This window comes from Macaca fascicularis, chromosome 11, assembly GCF_037993035.2.
Source record: "Macaca fascicularis isolate 582-1 chromosome 11, T2T-MFA8v1.1".
Taxonomy (NCBI): domain Eukaryota; kingdom Metazoa; phylum Chordata; class Mammalia; order Primates; family Cercopithecidae; genus Macaca; species Macaca fascicularis.
The window spans coordinates 31,727,062-31,749,168 of NC_088385.1; positions in this window are offsets into that span (position 1 = coordinate 31,727,062).

The window sequence follows — 22,107 nt, forward strand, 5'->3', positions numbered from 1 at the left end:
TGTCATTTCCAAGCTGAAGAGAATGCAGAGCTCCCTACAATCATGTGAACTCCTTTTAAATTTTTATGATTTTCTTTCACCTGCCTACTCCTCTATGCAAGACATATCCAGTCAGATAGTTTGTTCTGATTTGTTCACAATTCTTCCCCCTCCCAATCCTTGCCATGACTTCCCTCTGGATAGAGTGTATTTCCCTACCTCACTGAAATTGGGCCTGGATATATTACTTGGTTTTGGCAAATGCAGTGAATGAAGGTGTCAAGGTGTTAGTTCGGAGTGAAGGCCTTAAAAGACATGGCAAGATTCTGCCAGCCCTCCTGAGTTTCTGACATCTTCCACTAGTAAGTATGCCCCAGGTAGGCATAGATCCTATAGACTGAGCCCTAGAATGAGAAAACATGGACTGTAGTCTAGAGCCAAATCCAGCTAAACCCAGGAAAGTTTAGCCAAAATTCAAGAGAAACATTCCTAAACTACAGACTCATGAGCAAGAAATACACATTTATTGGTATAAGCCACTAAGATCTAGGGCTTGTTTGGTACACAGCAACATTGTAGCAAAACTGACTGATACACCAACTTCAAACTCTGTTCTTCACCTTAGATTCTATCTTCCGTTCTATCATCTCCACATATACCAACATTTCCCTGCCTCACTTATTCTTCCTATTTCCTTTCCCTCCTCTAACTTTATAAATTCTAGATCAAGCTCCCATCTACACATAAAGCTTTCTTTGACTTTTTACACTCTCTGAATATTCCCTTGGGCTTAATATAGATGGAAAGAAATACCTTGTATTTTCTTTCCAAATTATTTCAGTTTTAATGATATAATTGACTCATATTTCCTTAAAGGTCTATATTATGACACCCTACTGAAGAAGCTGTTTATTGAGGTAATAGAAAGAACCTGGGCTTTGAGTCAAAAACAATGATTCAAATCTTGCTTCTGCTGCTTGCTTGCTTTATGAACTTGAACAAGTTATATAACCTGTCTGAATGTCAGTCTTTGCATCTTTAAAATGGTGGCTATAATACCAGATCCAGAGGAAAGATTAAATAAGATGAGGTATAGTATATGCTCTCTATCCCTTCCTCTCTAGGTTCATTCACCCCCACCCCACTCCAACCATTTAACATTATTCCTTCTGTTCTGATGCGATAAGACCATTTCATGCAGATGTCTCACATAGTTTGAAGATTTTACATACATCTTTCTCAGATAGGTGAAGTCAAATGAATTACCTTCCAACATTTATGCAACATCAAATGTAGTACAAAACTACAAAGAGCCATGTTAATTACAGTAGAAATTTGAGGCATATTTTCTTATTTTGTCAATTTACTAGTATAGCCTAGAAGTCAAACTAGCTAACACACTTTAAAAGAATTAGAAAATAGCTACGGAACAAATTGTGCAGTCCAGACACTTCGAAATTCAATAAAAATTAGATAATCCAAGTGATATAAAAACTGAAGAAGGTTTCAAGAAGAAACTTGGGTTGAATGTTTAAATATCTGGAAACCTATGATAGACAGAAGGTTGAAGGAGGGGTGTTCCAGGTTGGTTGTAACATTAGTGAAGCCCTTTGGAGGAGGAAAGGCATGACTTATGCAAAGATAAATCTATAAGAATGAATATATGGGCCAACCAGAAGACAAAATGAAATTAGTCTGGTATAGTGGAGCCAGAGTAGGATGAACCAGGAAAACTTAGTAGGATGTTATGTTGTTGCAAAGAGTAAACTATGTACTTGGGCAGAACAATGCCCTAAAGGATAGATAGAGGATAGAGGTAGCTTATTAGTCTCCCAGCATTTGATTATTGTACAAAAGTAGTTTGCATTTGTTATCACCTCTTCTACTGTTCTATCCCCACCCCCCCAGATGCTGGAATACATTTCTCCCAGTCATTAATCAAACAGATATATGTAGCCTTTTAATAAACATAAGAACCTCAATAAATAAGAATCTTTTGAAATAACTTGAAGAATGTAATTGGATTGTTTGCAACTCAATGGATAAATGCTTGAGGTAATGGACACCCCATTCTCCATGATGTGCTTATTTCACATTGCATTCCTGTATCAAAACATCTCATGCACTTTATAAATATATACACTTACTATGTACCCACAAAAATTAAAAACATAAATAAATAAGTATTTAGTATTTAGAGTTTATTAGTCCTTATTTCTTCTCTCCATCCCCTATACACAGAGGAAGAGAGTCAAGGAAGATGTGGGTAATTAAATAAATCTATATCATGATGAAATATTACAATATGAAATAACTTGAAAAATCTTTTATCATGATGATGTTTCTCATTTGGGATAAATTATATTTACAAGTTTATCATGCAGATACATTCTATGTTTGCAAGTTAGAGTTCATCTTTTTATTTGCAAATGTATCTTAAAGATGATTTTTTTCAAATAATTATACATTCTAGATGATAGTAAGAGTTTATTTTAAAAGCATTTCTCATAATACTGATAGAAGGATTGAGGTTTGTACTTCCTTTAGAAATGTACTTTGTCTGTCTAATATTGTTTGGTGAGGAGATCAGAAAGCCTTGGGCTGTGATTTACTCTTCTCTTTGTCAGTCATAAGAAGGGAGACCAGTATTTCTTTTGAAATTTCTTGGCTTTTCTAACATATCTGAAAACAAAAGAAGGGGAAAATCTGCTTAGTTACTTTGCCAAAATGAGAGCCAGATATTACCATGCATTGGCCAGAAGATAGACTTCATGGTAAGAATAGGAAAAAAGCTGATTTGTCATCCAAAAGAGAGATGACACACGCTGTTTTGTTTCATTGTCTTTTTCCTTTACTAAAACCTCTTTTCTCTCTTCCTAAACCTGAGTCATGGTGACATTAAAGCCTCCAGTTTGACTTCCAAACCTTTAAATGATCCCATTCATGCCATCCCAATGCTGTGTGGTAGGGGCAAGTTCAGTCCAGTGTTTCCAGGCTCTGAAGTTGGATTATATTGCTTTCCTTTTCCTGCTGTACAGCATGTGGGCAAGAACCCAAAAACTTAATGGAAATTTTTCTGTCTTAAATCTTCTGAAACTAGTTACCTTTGAGGTCAATGAACTCAATACCCAGAGGGAGAAAAACAGGCTGATTACAGAATAACGGAAATGTTGTTACAATGGATATTTGCATACTGAGTAAACTTGCTCAGGGGATCCTATCTGACCAAAAACAGCCAAAATAACCAATACTGGGAGGGCTTAAGAAAAGAATAACATGCTCTATGCCTGATCTACAAAATCTGAACATATATTATATTAGAAATAAATGTAAAATGAATCTCTTTGAATTTAGATAGTTTCTGCTCCTAAAACTTTGAGTAATATAGATTTTGAGTTTACCTTAAACCACTCTCAAGAGGAACATGAGACCATCACTATCCCTTGTGCTACGAAAGAAAACTCAGGAGAAGTCTTAGGGAAGAGAAGGGAAAAAATCTGATTGTGACAATGAATGTTATGACTATAGGTAAAGTTGTTGAGTCTAATCTTCGAAGATTCACCTTTTCTCAGTTCAGTTCTGTCTCCCCAACTAATTCCAGCCTAACTTCTTCATTTAACCCCAAAGTCTCCCTCTCCAGGCCTCACCTCTCTTGACCAACTCTACCTTTCTCTTTATTATGAGAATTACATGCCCAAGTCAAGAGATTTTCATATTCTTTGGCAATTTTTAGATGATAACTCCCAGTACCAATTATTCTGTTGTAATCTCTTCTTTTCATTTTGAAGGCATTTTCTACGATGTCTAATACAATGCTATGCACTTAGTAGATATTCATTATTTTCTCAAAGACCACGAGGCTGATCTGCAAAATGCCAGAATAAATTGAGCTCTTAAAAGAACATCAAAGTTCTAAAGCAATTATTACATGTAAACACATTGATAATACATTTAGACAGTAGGCGTTCAAGACCAGTCCATACACTGCTTATTTCCAGTAGCAGGAAACTAGACGTCATCAGTGTAATAGTTTACAGAGGCTAGCGGAGTCAAGGGTAAGAAAGGAAGTTATGTCTGGAACCCTAGGATGACCCCAAAAAAACTTTAGCTGAATCCTTGATTTCTCAGTGGCAGGTATAGCTCAGCAAATAAAGATTACTCTTTGAAATATTTAACAAAAGCAGCCAGTTCTGTTCTTCTTAGTGATGTTAGGGTGACCACAGTATTGAGTACTGGACTCGTTGTCCAGAATCCTGGGTATTCTTTACAGCTACATCGGTGACAGCCAGGATCAACATTCTGCCTGGCTTTTTCATAGGAAATCTGAGTGACAGTGGTGGCACTTTTCTTTCCTGCCACACATTTGAAGATCAAATAATGGAACCCAGCATTTAATGAATAGGCACCAAAAAAAATTTGCTGAGTGAAAAATGAATGTTGACCATTAAATCTGACGGCCCATGGGTATTATTAAACACAGTCTTCACCAAATCAGAAACGCAGAGCTAGGTATTCTCTGAGACTTTTTCACTTCTTACCTTTTTGTCCATTGTTTCTTGTGATTACAAAAACATTGTGATTGCACACATGTGATTTAAAAAGAAACATATGTGGATACTGCCCCCTCAAGGAGATGCAGCATAACCTCCACCTCTTAAGTCTGGGCTTTGCAGAGTGACTTCTTTCCGAAAGGTACATTCTGAAAAGGGTGAAAAAGATTAACTTTTCAGTGGAAAAAGTCTGACAAACACTACCTCACCAGGTGATCAAAGTTAACATCAACAGTGGCGAGACATGTGGATAGCGTGTACCATTGATATCACCTGATGAGAATGACACTAGCTTTGTGATCTTTCTACCCAAAACCTGTAACTCCGGTCTAATCATGAAAAAAATCAAACATCCCAAACTGAAGGATATTCTACAAAACACCTGAGTAGTTTACCTCAAAACTGTCAAGGTCATCAAAAACAAGGAAAGTCTGAGAAACTGTCACATTGTTGAGGATTTTAAGAGGATACTGTGTCCGGAATTGGTGGGTTCTTGGTCTCACTGACTTCAAGAATGAAGCCGCGGACCCTCGCGGTGATCGTACAGTTCTTAAAGATGGTGTGTCTGGAGTTGGTGCCTTCTGATGTTTGGATGTGTTTGGAGTTTCTTCCTTCTGGTGGGTTCGTGGTCTCGCTGGCTTCAGGAGTGAAGCTGCAGACCTTCTCGGTGAGTGTTACAGCTCTTAAGGCGGCGCGTCTGGAGTTTGTTCCTCCCATCCAGAGTTGTTCATTCCTCCCGGTGGGTTCGTGGTCTCGCTGACCTCAGTAGTCAAGCTGCAGACCTTCGCCCTGAGTGTTACAGCTCATAAAGGCAGTGCAGACCCAAAGAGTGAGCGGTAGCAAGATTTACTGCAAAGAGCCAAACAACTAAGCTTCCACACTGTGGAAGGGTGCCAGATCCAGTTGCCACTGCAGGCTGGGGCAGCCTGCTTTTATTCCCTTATCTGACCCCACCCACATCCTGCTGATTGGTCCATTTTACAGAAAGCTGATTGGTCTATTTTACAGAGAGCTGATTGCTTCATTTTACAGAAAGCTGATTTGTCCATTTTGACAGAGTGCTGATAGGTGCGTTTACAATCCCTGAGCTAGACACAGAGTGCTGATTGGTGCATTTACAATATTTAGCTAGACACAGAGTGCAAGACAGAAAAGTTCTCCAAGTCCCCACTAGGTTAGCTAGATAGAGTACTGATTGGTGTATTTGCAAACCTTGAGCTAGACACAGGGTGCTGATAGGTGCGTTTACAAACCTTGAGCTAGACACAGAGTGCTGATTGGTGTATTTAAAATTCCTTAGCTAGACATAAAGCTGCTTCAAGTCCCCACCAGATTAACTAGATAGAGAGTGCTGATTGGTACATTTACAAACTTTGAGCTAGACAGAGAGTGCTGATTGGTGTATTTACAATCCCTTGGCTAGACATAAAGATTCTCCAAGTGCCCACTAGACTCAGGAGCCCAGCTGGCTTCACCTAGTGGATCCTGCACCCATCCCTTAGCTAGACATTAAGGTTCTCCAAGTCCCCACTAGACTCAGAAGCCCAGTTGGCTTCACCTAGTAGATCCTGCACCCATTCCTTAGCTAGACATAAGGTTCTCTAAGTCCCCTCTAGACCCATTGTGTCCGGAATTGGTGAGTTCTTGGTTTCGCTGACTTCAAGAATGAAGCCGTGGACACTCACAGTGACTGTTACAGTTCTTAAAGATGGTGTGTCCAAAGTTTGCTCTTTCAGACATTCGGATGTGTCTGGAGCTTCTTCTTTCTGGTGGGTTCATAGTCTCGCTGGCTTCAGGAGTGAAGCTGCAGACCTTTGAGGTGACTGTTACAGCTCATAAAGGCAGCAGGGAATCAAAGGGTGAGCAACAGCAAGATTTACTGCAAAGAGCAAAAGAATAAACCTACCACAGCATGGAAGGGTACCCCAGCAACTTGCTGCTGGATGGCTCCAGCAGCCTCCTTTTATTCTCTTATCTGGCCCCACCCACATCCTGCTGATTGGTCTGTTTTACAGAGAGCTGATTGGTGTATTTTACAGAGAGTTGATTGGTCCATTTTGACAGAGTGGTGATTGGTGCATTTACAATCCTTGAGCTAGACACAGAGTCACAGAGCACTAGTTAGCTAGATACAGAGTTAGCTAGATACAGAGTACCAATTGGTGTATTTACAAACCTTGAGCTAGACACAGAGTTCTAATTGGGGTATTTACAAACCCTTAGCTAGACAGAGTGCTGATTGGTGCCATTAAAATCCTCGAGCTAGACACTGAGTCACAGAGTGCTAGTCCTCCAAGTCTCCAGTAGATTAGCTAGATACAGAGTACCAATTGGTGTATTCACAAACCCTGAGCTAGACAGAGTGCTGATTGGTGCATTTACAATTCTTGAGCTAGACACAGAGTGCTAGAGGGAAAAGTTCTCCAAGTCCCCACTAGGTTAGCTAGATACAGAGTACCAATTGGTGTATTTACAAACCCTGAGCTAGACACAGAGTGCTGACTGGTGTATTTACAATCCCTTAGCTAGCCATAAAGGCTCTCCAAGTCCCCACTAGACTCAGGAGCCCAGCTGGCTTCACCTAGTGGATCCTGCACCAGGGCTGCGGCCGAGCTGCCCGCCAGTCCCCAGCAACACCTGCACTCCTCAGCCCTTGGGCTGTCGATGGGACCGGGCCACGTGGAGCAGGGGGCGGCGCCCGTCAGGGAGGTTCAGGCCGCGCGGGAGCCCATCGCAGGGGGAGGAGCTCAGACATGGCAGGCTACAGGTCCCAAGTCCTGCCCCACGGGGAGGCACCTAAGGCCCAGCCAGAATTTAAGTGCGGCGCCGGTGGGCCAGCACTGCTGGGGGACCCTGCGCAACCTTCGCAGCTGCTGGCCCGGGTGCTAAGCCCCTCACTATCCTGGGCCGGCGGCGCCAGTTGGCCGCTCCGTGTGCTGGGCCACCAAGCCCATCCCCGCGCCCTCTGGAACTCACACTTGCCCGCCAGTGCAGCCCGGGTTCCCGCCCGCGCCTCTCCCTCCACACCTCCCCAAAAGCAGAGGGAGGAGGCTTCAGCCTCAGCCAGCCCAGAGAGGGGCTTCCACAGTGCCCTGGCAGGCTGAAGGGCTCCTCAAGCACTGCCAGAGTGGACGCCAAGGCCGAGGAGGCGCTGAGAGTGAGGGCTGCTAGCACATTGCCAGCTCTCACCAGGAGCCCAGATGGCCTCACCTAGTGGATCCCGCACCAGGCCCCCAGGCAGAGCTGCCTGCCAGTCCCACGCATGAGCCCGCAGTTTTCAGCCCTTGGGCGGTTGATGCCCCCGGGCACCACAGAGCAGAGGGCGGCGCTGTCGGGGAGGCTCCAGCTGAGCAGGAGCCCACGGTGGGGTGAAGCTAGGCATAACCGGCTGCAGGTCCGGAGCCCCGCCCAGCGGGGAAGCAGCTAAGGTCTGGAGAGCATTCGAGCACAGCGCTGGCAGGCTGGCACTGCTGGGGGACCCAGTGCACCCTCGGCAGCTGCTGGCCTGGGTGCTAAGCCCCTCACCCTGGGGCCCGCCGAGCCCACGCCCATCCGGAACTCACGCTGACCCGCGAGCGTGGCGCGCAGCCCCGGTACCCACCGGCGCCTCTCCCTCCACACCTGCCAGCAAGCAGAGGGAGCCGGCTCCAGCCTCGGCCAGCCCAGAGAGGGGCTCCCATAGTGCAGTGGGGCTCTTCAAGCCTGGCCGGAGTGGACACGAAGGCCGAGGAGGCCCCCAGAGCCAGCGAGGGCCGCCAGCACACTGTCACCTCTCATGTGGTACCCAGGTTGGGAATCTGGGATTTAAAAAGCACAAGAGGTAAAAAGAAATTTGAATAACCACGTATGAAATTATCCATGTATAATAATAACCATGTATAAATATTGGTTCATTACTTGTGAAAAGTTTATCATATTAATGTAACATCTTAACAACTGAGCAGACTGGATGCTGGGCAAAGGGGAGCTCTCTGTACTATATTTGCTAAGTTTCTGTAAATGAAAACCTATTTTTAAAATAAAAGGTTCATTTTTAAAAAGCAACGGCATTATCCTTCTCAAGCGAATTTTATGTAAAGTCCCCCTTTTCTCTGCCTACCATTTGTAGGATCTGAACTCCTGGACCGTTTCTTTTTGAGTAACTGAGCCTGAGATGATTCTTGGATATGCGTGTGTGTGTGTGTGTGTGTGTGTGTGTACTTTGTTTTATAGAGAGAGTAATTAGTGAGCTTCATATATCTGAACTAAAGCAAGGCTGTTTGTCAGATGACAGTTTAGACATATAGTTACCCTGTACTAGTCAGGTTTCTCTGGAGGGACAGGACTAATGGAATAGATACATATATAAAGGGGAGTTTGTTAACTCACATGATTACAAGGTCCCACAATAGGCTGTCTGCAGGCAGAGGAGCAAGGAGAGCCAGTCCAAGTTCCAAAACCCAAGAACCTAGAGTCTGGTGTTCAAGGGCAGAAAGCATCCAGCAGAGGAGAAAGATGTAAGCTGGGAGGCTAGGCCAGTCTCTCTTTACACCTTTTTCTGCCTGCTTTTATTCTAGCCATGCTGGCAGCTGATTAGATTGTGCCCACCCAGATTAAGGGTAAGTCTGCCTTTCCCAGCCCACTGACTCAAATGTTAATCTCCTTTGGTAATAGCCTCACAGACATACCCAGGATTAATACTTTGTATCCTTCAATCCAATCAAGTTAATGCTCAATGTTAACCATCACATAACCCCTTCCCATTTAGTGAATATTATGAATATACTGAGTGCAATATGAAGTGCAATTCTCCTAAGCAAAAATTCTAATATATAACTCTAGCACCCAGAATGCTGTTAGAAGCATTTTGGATATAGGATAATGGTAAATGAAGTTAAACACAGATTAGCAATCTGAGGAATTAGACCATATTCATATATCTGCTGCTAAATTGCTGATGACATGGACAAATCTGACCACATGCCTGAAATTTAGATTTTTTTTTTTAATGGGACATTGGAATTCTAATTATTCATCTGGGAAGATATGCTTATTAGTGTTTATCCCAATTATGCTTACTGTCACTTGAGAAGGCTTCCCTCCTTCCTACAAAAATGGAAAGCAGAGTGTTTAGATGGAAGATAAAAATTATATTCCCAAAGCTGGAGCTATAAGCATAGTAAACTAAGGCCTCATTAACACCAGAAAAGGGGGAAAACAAAACAAAACAAAACACCACCACCCATGCTGCCTGAGAAAAGTGACCTGACCCACAGATGCTCTTTTCCATTCCTTGTGATTTGTTGAAAAGTTTGAGGTGCTAGATACTACAATCTAAGTTTTGGCTTAAAGGAAACAAGCGCAAAGAAATTCTCTTCTGTTTACTTAGAATAATCTACGAATGGAGGCATATATGCGGAAACATATACCCTAGTCCTTAGATTTTCTCTTTAGTGGTTAAAAAAAAAAGTTGCAGCGGGAAATGACTGCCTTATGAATGAGGCATCAGGGACAGATAGAGGTGCTGTTTGACTGACCTTCAATTATCCCAATTGAAAATCAAGAGCTTGGTGCCTTCTTTGATTTGTCACCATGGGAGGCATGTCCTTAATGTCACAATGCCACTAAAGAAACTGTACTCTGGGAATAGTCATTTAACATGAGTGGAAACAGAATTTCATTTAAGAAAAATCAAAGAAGTAATTCACAAATGATTCCCACAACTCTTTGGAGAAGCCTGGGCAGCCACAATAAGTTTATCATGTTGTTGATATAGACAACAGTCTAAACCACCCAGGGGTCTGTGGGAAATGAAGCCCCAGGGGCAGGGGGAAAATGAAGCTTTCTGGGAGAAATTCCCAGGCAACTTGTGAGTGTGGTTCTAAATAAGGCTGGTGGGAATTTCCAAAGCAGACAGCACCTCAGGGGGCTGGGGCAGGGTGGAGGAATAAGAAATCTTTTTCTTTCTGGGTGGAGCCAGGAATGTTTCTTATGAGCAAAATCTAAGGACCCACAAGTTGGACTGGCTTCTTAGAGCCAAGTTATAAATGATTAATTCTATCAAGGAAAAGAAACAGGGCCTCGTTGCTAAGCTTTGTAATGGAGTTCATATAAATTTGCGTAAAATATTATGTAGGATTAGTGTAGCCAGCCAGGAATTAAGCTACAGGAGCCAAGAGGAGAATGGGACCTCAGCCAACAGGAAAAGTGGGAGATGAAGTGTATCACGCTTGCCAAGCCAAGGAGGCTGGCCAAACCAGAGCTACAGTAGCATGGAAATGAGAAGTGAGACTCCCATTCTTGAGGGATGTTATCGTTATTATTATGTTGTTTTGTTTTTTTGTTTGTTTGTTTGTTTTGAGACGGAGTCTCGCTCTGTCGCCCAGGCTGGAGTGCTGTGGCCGGATCTCAGCTCACTGCAAACTCTGCCTCCTGGGTTTACGCCATTCTCCTGCCTCAGCCTCCCGAGTAGCTGGGACTACAGATGCCCACCACCTCGCCCGGCTAGTTTTTTGTATTTTTTAGTAGAGACAGGGTTTCACCGTGTTAGCCAGGAAGGTCTCGATCTCCTGACCTCGTGATCCGCCCATCTCAGCCTCCCAAAGTGCTGGGATTACAGGCTTGACCCACCGCGCCCGGCCCAATGTTGTTGTTTTTAAAATAAGTTTCCATCGTCTCTTCCCCTCAAATGATATTCTCACTACTTTCAAGTTTTGTAAAATATATCTTCACTAATGATGACAACAAGGAAGTTGGTTTGCTTTTTAGGTTCAGTTTGGCCCTGCAAGACTGAGCAGAGATCCAGTGGGCTGGGAGGTGGAGGAGTAGGATATACAGGTGAGCCCCTCAACCCTACAGCTGCTGCAAAACAAAACAGGGAGAGTTGAATGTAGAGCACCAAATACACATCGTTTGCCCCAGAATCCTGTATTAGAACCATGTCCAGGGAGTCAAAATAGTCTTGCCTAGGTAGTGGACAAGTCTTCGCTTTGACTTACTCTTTCCATGACTTCTTCCTTTGTCCACTTTATCAAGAGTTAGGAATGGAAGCTATGAACAGGTGTATCAAGATAAGCCCTATTATCCTCCTCCACAGCTCCATTTTCTATAGTTGGGTTGTTCAGCCATATTGCCGTTGAGTTGTTCAATCATATTGCTATTGGGATAAAAGCATCAGGAATTGGCCAGATTCCTGGGTTATGGTATGGCCCATAGAGTCCTCGCTTGGCATATATGTGTGGCCGCAAGAAAGGCTGCCATTGTGGCCTGACTCAGTCAGCCCCTGAGATTACACCAATGTCACCCCCTCCCCATCTTAGCATGATGATCCTGGGTGGTGACAGAGACTCCAAGCAGCAGCAGCAGGTGTACCCCACCCACGGAGGCAGTGTGCCCCTCCCTCGTTTTTCTCCACACTCACGACAGAGAGGTCTGAGCTGAAAGGCCCCCAACAATCTGTCAACAGCAGCTCCTCCTGGACAGATGAAGGGAGAGTTTCCCCCTGACCAAGCCAGTAGGAACTGCCCCACTCCGTTTCAAGAGGGAATTATTTCTGGCTGTTCTTCCAACCCCTTGTGCACAATATACACAGTGTACTAGTGCGAGAGGTGAACCTCGGCCCTGAGCTCCAACACCACTATTCCAATAGGTCTCCTGCCTTGTATCCCACCCCCATGCAAATACACACACACACACACACACACACACACACACACACACACACACACAACTCCTCCACACCCTCAGCAAATTTTGCAGGCTCCACTCCACATTCTTTTCACCTCCAGCTGGAGTGAAACTGACAATCTTCTGGTAAACACAAACTGAGAGGTTCTTGTTTTCTGGTAAGGGACAGGGTGAAGTCTGGACTTTTTCCCTAAGCCATCATGGAGGGAGTTCCCCTCTTGGAAAAGAGAACTTTGCCAGCTATGGCTGACATCATAAATGCTTAGAAATTGATATTCCCAACCAAGATCCCTCTGTCCGAGGCTTTTTTTCATCTAAGCCTGCTTCGGGAAAGCTTACCTTTGATTTGCTGGAGTCAATGAGAATAACTTTTCCTGGTCATGCATACTTTCTGGTGATCTGGGGCAGAGGAGACCTGTGAGTTTTCTGTGAAACATGCCTCTGGCCCTGCCACACGCTCATCTGAATTGCGTTGTACTGGTGGAGGGAGGTGTTTGCCTGTGTGTCTGCATGCTCTGTGTGTGTGTGTGTGTGTGTGTGTGTGTGTGTGTGTGAAGTGGGGCAGGGGTGGGACATATACAACCATTTATTGAGAACAAGGATTTTTTTTTTTTTCTGTTAGTTGTCATGACACCTTCGTGAGGTACAAAGAGTATTTTTGTTTTACAGAGGCAATGACAGATTCTAGGTATATAACATCTCTAAGGACAGCAGCCTTGTAAGTTCTAACGCAAGGATTCAAACCCAAAGTCCAGGTTATTGCCTCTAAGCCGCCTGCCTCTCAAAGCCCTGAAATTCTGTGTCCTGGAAGATGAGATTTTTAACCTGACTGCTCTGTCTGTGTCTCCCTCAAATCAGAGACTGATAATGCTCCAGGAAACCTTGGTAGTCATTTGCACCTACACCAGCAGGGCTACCCTGCTTGCCTCATGTGACAAATGGGGAAACTGAGGTCCTGCAGATGTGACTTTCCTGAGGACACACAGCTGGTGAACTATGGAGCCTGAACTTACACATAAGATTTTTATTTATTTTCTCTTCTTCTACTATCATTTGAGAGTAAAACAAAATTAGTAGGAAAGGAATCAGTGAGGTTCCCCTCTTTAATTGTGAAATAAAGAAAAGCCTGAGGGTGCAGGTGCACGGATTTGTTTTCAGTCCCAGGACATGACTGGTATTTATATTTATACTTCTGCTTGTGATCCCCCATCTTGTCCCATCATAGATAATGAAAGCTACCAGAAATGGAAGACTACACTGATGATTTAGAAGGATAAAAATTTATCTTAGCTAAAACTTCAAACGGGAAGAAAACCTTCTAATGGTGCCTTTTTATTAAATTTTATGCAGTTAAATAATCACATCAAGAGAAATCTTCCATACTTGCTTTTTGATGAAAATTCATAGCGGCCAAATAAGCACATAAGCTCAAATTGTTTTTTCGGTAGGTGGTCCTCTGCCAAAACCCTTATGTGTCAATCATTCTCTGCTCAGTAAACAAAACCATTTTCCAGAGGTTAGAGATTCAAAAGAGTAAGATGATCTGACACTACTTGCTGAAATTAAGTGATATTTGATTTCTGTATACCATCATCCGTCTCCTATATCATAAACTCCTTACAGACAGAATTTTTTCTTATTAATCTACATATTCTCAGAGCTTATTTGAGTTCTGTGCAGAGTGATTGATCAGCAGACATTTGTAGGATGAAAGATAAATGAATAGGGCTGACTGACATTCAAGCTTACCTGTTCCCTTCCTTGGCCTTGAGGCCCAACTGGACTTAAAACATGTCATATTTGCTTCTATTGATGCTGGGAGAGAAGCTGTCATCATTGCACATCCGTTCTCCAGGACATCAGGATGCTTACCCGAAAAACTGATTGGGAAATAAACCAGAATCCTTCTTTAAATGTGAAGGATCTATTTATCGACTTATTTTTCAGTGATGTATTCATTCGATTCATTTGTTCAAGCATTCATTCACTTTCATGCCATGTGCCAGGCACTGGGCAAAGTGCTCTTAGCAGCCCATGTTCCATCAGGGGAAATGGATTGGCAAGCCCGGACAAATATAATGATAGAGTAGAGACAAGAAACACATCATCCAGCTCCCAGGCCCCAGAATTGTTTTAATCTGAGATGCTTGACATTGACAAGACACAGATAACTTTGGATATTCTTTGGGTGACCACACAAATATTGGTCAAACTATTACCCCCAAGTCCAAGGTAACTTTGTTATAGCTCCACCCTTGATAACAGCATGTCAATGTTTCTCTTCTGATGTCTTATCACCCAACTAAACATTTTTTTGTGTGGACCAATAGCCCTTTTCAGTCTCCCTTAGGGTTTCTTTTCCCATTTAATTCTCCACATGACCCCTATTCTGTCTATGATATACACTTGCCTTGAAAAATTTTTATCTAGTAACCTACTATTGGCAAGATTTTGTACTAAGTATGGGATACAAAGACATGGGTACTACTCATAAAACAAACAAATAAGCAAATAACTGGCGGGTTGTCATGGTAAACCACCCCCAAATATGGGGGCTGGAAATACTACCCCAAAATATGGCACTTTAGCATACGGAGTATATTTTAAGCTGAAGAAAATTGAGAAAACTGCAAAAGCAGAAAAGTTTCTCTGATTTTCTTAGCACTTCCCTCATGTGACAAGTGTCTTTCCCTATTCCTGGAAAGAATGATAGTTATAGACAGAATTAAAAAAGAAACCCGAACAAGCCATGCTAAGTTCCTCCCAGTTTATTACCATTAGGTTATATCCCCTCTTTGTCGAATTTTGCTTCTACACAGCTATCTATTCTTCATCAAACCTGAGCACAAAAAATACTGTTTTCTCTGAGCCTTTGGTCTTCATTTCTGAAGGTTGCCATGTCACAGAAAACCGTGGTCAAATAAACTTGTTATGTTTTTCTCTTGTTATTCTGTTATTTGTTATAGAGGTGTCAACCATAAGTCCTGTGACGGATAAGGAAAATATATTACCTTTTCTCCCCTACACTTGCTAAACTTTTATGTTTGTCTTTCCTGAAAAGCCGTATTTTGTTAAATGAATCTACCCTATCTTTAAGAGGTAGTACTCTTTAGGACACATTGTCTTCCCTTTAGACCCTTTCTAGGAATATGCCCTTCTTTTCCTCAAGGAGAACTCAAGAAGAACATGCACTTTATTTATTCCTTTGTACTTATATATGAGAACTCACTCTGCGCCAGCAAGATTGGCTGAAGACTGGAATTGTATCCTGGTGGCATTGGCAGCCGGTGGTACTCACAGTCCACTGGGAGAGACTGATGGGTGATGAGGGTGCTGTTATGAGATGCTGTGGAGACACAGAAGAGAAGCAATTAAGGCAGAGAGAATCAGAAAAGGCATCCTGAAGAAAACGTACATCTAAACCAAGATTTGAAGAAGAAATTTGAATTAACCTTATAAAGAGGTAAGGATTAAAGACTGCCAGAAGCACTAAACACGAGACATGCTGAGAAGGTCTAAAAGTAGGTATGTGACTCAATTATCTAGTAAGACTTGGAGAGCCATTGCTGTCTGAATTTGTGAAGCTAAAACCAATATCCGAAAAATTTAAGGGTTTTTTTAGAGTTCATCCAACACTTCTCTTTTGTTCCTAATATCCTAAAATTCCAGGAAAGTTTATAAAGTATTTTGATATTATTTTCAGCCTAAAAGATCCCAAAGTAAGAAATTTATGGAAGTTTACAGAAGTTACAGGATGAATTAATCAGTGCACATCTGGCCTGTGGTACAGTGCAGTGCATCAGAGATGTCAATCAAGGCAAGGTGGTGAAGGAGAGCCTGCAAGGCAGGGGAAGATTAGAACTGCCATTTTTCTATTATCAAGATATGGGTGACTGTAATTATTTTTCCTTAGCATTGGTACACACATGGATATGTATATTATTATGTCTCTAGTTTGAGGATTACTTGTTCTAAAAAAAAATACAAAATTATAGGAATGTAGAAAATTGGAATTAGAAATACCATTTTTACACTTACTTTTTGGAAAAATACATACATTTTAATCTGAAGAGTTTATATAAGTTAATTTTATTGTATCCCTGGCACACAGGGAGTTGGTTATTTTTTGTTGTAATAACTTCTTGGGCATTTTTTCAGTCTTGACTTTAAACTCAAGTGAGCTCAAGGACTGTATTTCCTACTTTACATGGTTATCTTATGTCTTAGCATGATATTGAGTTCATGATAAATCCTTAAGAACTATTTTTAAATGAATAGATAAGAGAGCTACTAACTTTAATCAGAAACAACCATGAAGGAGGTAGGGTTTCAGCCTGGCAGATATACCAGGGAAAGTGGTTGTAAGTTTAGGAAAATATGCAGGGCAAGATGTTAAATCTAGGACTTTGGGCTCTCAACCTGGTGATAAGTAGATATTCATAGCTAAGTTGTTAGTTGTGCACACAGAATTATAGAAAACTGGATGGAGGGTTTGCTTGCTCTTATTAAAGTGATCAAGGAGACCATAGTTTGTGGTGAAATTTTACGACCAATGGTGATGTTGTGGAGTCTATGGATGAAGAAGCTGGTTCTAAAATGAGGTTTGTGAAATTATGTTGGCAAGGCCAGCAAAAAGTATGAATTGTGTGTAAGAACCTCCTCAGCACAGCATTCATTTTCTTTTTTTTTTTTAATTTATTTATTATTATTATACTTTAAGCATTCATTTTCAAAGAACATGGTTTCCTGGCCAGACTGCCTGGGCTCACATCTCAGCTGTGTCATTTACCAGCTGTGTACCCTGGGGTAATGCGTTGTGTGCAGCCTCTCTATTCTTCATATTTCTTATGTGTAAAACAATGATAATCAGATTTACCTGTTATAACAAAGATGAAATTAGTTAAAATGACATGATGATTTTCATACACATAAAGTGCTTAATAAATGTTAACTTATTATTTTATTACCTGGTTTATGGAACTTTAAATGGCCCTACCAATCCAGAAATCTCTGCCATGAATTACTGTTAGCTCATATATATCCCAAAATTCTCATCTTAGAAAATTTAAGTCAAAAAGAGGTAACACCCTAAAGAAAGATTTCCAGACAGCCACTCTTATAACGCACATAAATTATGGGAAAAGGGAAAAATTATTAAATTATTAAATGGTGGGCTTAGAAAGGTTTGTGAGCATCTTATCCAACCCCATCAGTTTACTAGTGAAGAAAGCAGGGTCTAGAGAAGAGAAAATAACCTCTCAAAGTTCAGTGTGGACCCAAAAGTTTCTACCTCCCAAACTTTTTTGATTGTTTTACTTTTACATCAAACTTTTTTCCATTAATATAATTGGTAAGGTAGCAGCACATCAATTGGCTGGGTGCTCAAAGGCCTTAAGAGAAGACCCTAGATAGCTGGAGAAACATAGAGAACACCCTTTCTGGCATCCAAGGAACGATAAAACATTTTTTAACCAAGGAGCACCCCAGATAATAAAAGAGGAGATGGGAAGGAGGAGAAAAAGGCAAAATTTGAGTAACTCAGAAGTTTTCTTCCACCATGTGAAAAGGTATGAGGTGCCAGATAGAGAGGATCATTTCATTCCTCTGGTGTTTGGTTGAAAGGATAAAAAAAGGAAAGAAGAAGGAATTTTAAAAGGTTAAGTTGACCAAGTCTGTCTTTCTTTGGGGATTTCCAGACCATCTATTCTAGAACTTTACAGATGGAGAGAAGTAAACACCCAAAACCAATGAATGTTCTGAAGGACAGCATACCTAGATAAAGAATTTAAATGTTGGCTACCCTCTTGATGGAAATTGGATCTTAGTGAAACTTTTTTCCTTTCTCTCAGCAAGACTGGATGTCATACAAAAAATCTCAAATCATATGTAGCTTTGTTCTGAGAAACGTGTGGATCTTCAAGATTTCATTGCAACAGTTAATAATGGTTTCCATGTGATTCCAGAATAGCATAACTGTGAGTAACGATCTAGGACATCTGAATGTTTTAACTTGGTGCTTTTAGCTTTTCTGAAATAGGCAAGCAATGTGTTTTACTGGTAAATTGGATTTTAATTTATGTTTATGCTTTGTCAATGACGTATTTTAAAACTAGTAGTTTTCATGATTAGAGAGATTCAAGACACCAGATTTTTGCTATATAATTTTTACATATACTCAAATGCCTTTAGACAAAACAGGAACCTAATTTAGCCACCCACCAGCCACAAAAGTATCTGGGGCACATAATATTTTTCCATGGCGGCCAGGGTGACTGCTTTTTGAACTTGTTTATTTGATCTGGGAAAGTGTAACTCACAAACAGCATCTGGATTTCAGAGGTTCCTATATTTGCCCCCAATTCTCCCTTTCAGTCAATGGTATCCAAATGACTCATCTGCAAGTTCAGAGAGTTGAGTTGCTCTGCAAGACTAAAACGCAAGGCTCTCTGGCTCATTCCCTGTAACCACCAAACCCCACAATCTCTGGATGTGTAGCATGGGAACCTGCATGAAGTTTTGCCAAGACCACCAGGTTGCTTGGAAAAAACACAGTCTTGACAAGCTTAAGAGTGACCCTAGAAAGGTTTAGAGCTTGTTTGTTTTATTTAAGGAGTTCCCTGTAAGAGCAGAGACTGGGGTGGGGTGGGATGGGGAGGAGAAACCTTTTTTTTTTTTTTTTTTTTTCCATCAAAAGGTGTGACTGAGAACTTGCAATTTTTGATGACATGTTTCTCCCTGAGAGACCTTCACTGTTGGCAGACACAGTTGAGACACTGATGAAAAGCCATGGGGCATAGTTTTTTGAGGCCTCCAAGAGAAACCCCACAGTTTTAACTTAATCCAATTTCAGTGGGGTGAGTAGCTTGGAGTGAATTAAGAAATAAACAAGTAACACTTCTTGAACACTAGAACCAGAATGAAACAAGGTTAGGCCATGACAGTTGACAGTGTCAACTTGACCTGTAGCCTCTAATCAGCCTGAAAATTATGCCTTCCCTGGTTTTTACCTAGTCTCTTCATTTCTTTTATTGTATAAACATCTGGAAACAGTCCACTTGCCTAGCTTGAAGTACCTGCCACTCTGATTTTCAGAAACAGCAAATTCAATTCCATAGTTGATTTATCAGATCAATATTGCACCATCAAGATATGCCTAAGCATAAAATGAAGGGTCAAGGAACATAGAGACTTCTAACTGTCATTTTAATAAATGCATAATAAGGCTAGAAAAAGTGAAGAAATATCTACTCATTTCTTAACCAAGTTTATTAGCTGGTGACTTCAGTTAATATTTAATTCTAGGTTTCTCTTACATTTTTAATCTTTTCTTTCTTTCATTTTACATTTTTGATGTAAGAAAGAAGACTCCAGTTTTTTCGCACTGTGTGAAATCCAGCTCTAATTATGTCCATATGACATCATAAATCTGTTAAGAATTGGACAACTTTATTATTTGAGCCTTAAAAGAACACCCAAAATAAAGGTCAAAGCTTATATAATGGTAATTGTATGAGAATATATCCTCAAAATAAACAAACAGAAACCCCCATATAGTACTTAGAATTTTCCCTTCTTTTTATAAATGGGAAAAATTAACTCACATGTCACCAGTTTCCAAAGAAGGGAGCAAATATTTAAATCCCTGCTTCTTCTTCCATAGGCAAAAGCTGCGTTATATTTCCTAACTCTATTCGCTTTTGCCTCTTTCTCTCTCTGTCTTTTTCTCTGTATATTCCTTTCTCTTTTCTTCTCTACTCCCATAAATCCATACCTTTTGGCTCTAGGGCATCACTTTATTGGCTTCTATTTTTCTGCCCTCAATAACAGTGCTTCTCTTGTCTCCGTGTAACATTATATTCTTGAGATAAAGAGCTTTCTTTGTAAACTTAAAATGTCTTTACTGTTACAGACAAGAAACATGCTTGATTTATGTATCCTACAGTTATGAAGAAATGTGCATAGCATTCAGAAATGTAGGTAGAATTTCTCAAATTTCCCCTGTGCTTTTATGATGAAATTTTGTCTATCCCGAAGCCATCTTTTGTAACAGTCATGGTCCAGCCCTGAAGGATAATATAGGCAAGGAAAAGTTAGAGGTGAATGTACCTAGTTTAATCTGTAAAGAAATCCCCCACCACAGTGTTTCCTTCCCAACACATGATTATTCATGATCAGAGGAGGCAGTGTTGAGGGTTGGATCAATCATAACTTTTGGTATAGACAAACCAGATGTCAGACATTGGCACTGCTACTTACCAACCCTGAAATCATGGTTGAGATCATTTCTCTTTGTCTCAGTTTTCTTCTAATGCCTATCCTCTAATACTGTGATGAAGATTAATGAGAAATTGCATATGCGGTGTCAATACAATGCCTGTTACAGACTATATGCTTTATGAAGCTGTAATATGATGGAAATTTTCTTTCCATTGATGGTAAAGAGCAATATGAAAACGGGTCATGTTGACTTAAATAGCGCAATTTCTATGGGTTAACTTCAAGAGATAGGGTCTTGATTTCAGTCTTAGCTAAATTATTTTCATTATTTTGATTATAGGCTCTGGCTTTGGAAGGCCTTAGTCCATACAAGAAGTATTTTTTTGAATGAAGACCAGTACCTACAGTGGTGACTATTTGGTTAATGGTAAAATACCATAGTCATCATAATGTATGAAGCATACTGGCATCCCAGTAGTGAACATCAGGGGGTTCTATTTAATTGTTTCTATAACTTCACATGAAAAGCTACCTGAGCCCATTGGAAAGCCTTGCTAACTAACCCAGAATGTCATCAATTTACCCCAGAAATCAGCATTATTCCTGTTTTCCGGGTGGTATGGATGCATTTAAGAACCATAGTTGAAGTTATAATGTGGCATCCATCATTTTTCTCATCAGCTCCAGATCTTTCATGGGTTTGTATTTTTAAAGCTTGGGCAGTCCACAAAATCACAAGTACTGATTACAGCTAATCCTTGCTAATCACCAGTGCCTTCATGGAAGTAGTGCTGCTACCCACCTTTGGATGTATTCACTACCATAGTTACTTTTTCATGTCATGGAGCATTATATGCTCCAAAATAATGCCATATTTCCTGTCAAAACAAAGTGAACCTCTCTTTGCCCCTTTTGGGTGTAACTGTGAAATGGGTTCCAAAACTCCAGCTTTATCACCTAATATTGAACAGATATTTTGGTGAAAACAGTGCCTATTGATTTTACTCATATGACCATTGAATTGGACTCAAGCAAAAGTTTAGTAGAGGTTCAGATTGATTAAGGAAGGAAATGCTAATCCAAGTGAACAGAAAAGAAATTACCATTGCCACTACCATGCTCACCATGAAGACCCTGTTATTCCATCAGCCTTAGCTGACCCTCTTTCCATTAAAGCTCTTTTCCGAGAGAGTCCTCATTCATACCTGCAATATAGTCTTTGCAACTGATGTCTGTAATATAGTCATGCATCTGCTACACATGATCAGATGCATCTGAATCCCATCAAGAAACCTGGTTAAGACTGAAGGTTGGACACTTATATCCTGAGTTCCTTTGAAGTGGATGACTGAAGGAAGATATTTCAGACAAAGTTGATCTTTTTTTGATACTCATTGGTTCATTCATATTTGGCAAAAGTATAATAATAAACTCTTCGATCAATAAAGTAGTAGAGAATTCAGCTCAATCTTTCCACTGGCGACAACTGGAAAAGCTGTACAACAAATGTTTTATAAAAGTTTGCCTGAAGGTATCAAAGTGCTAATAAGGTGCTTGTTCAAGGTGCAATAATTACACTTCTCAATTGAAAAAACAGAAATCAGAGGAGCATGAAATAATAAAGAAATAGTTGCCAACCTAAAATTCTATACCCAGAGAAAATAGCCTTTAAGACTAAAATAAAATAAAGCCATTT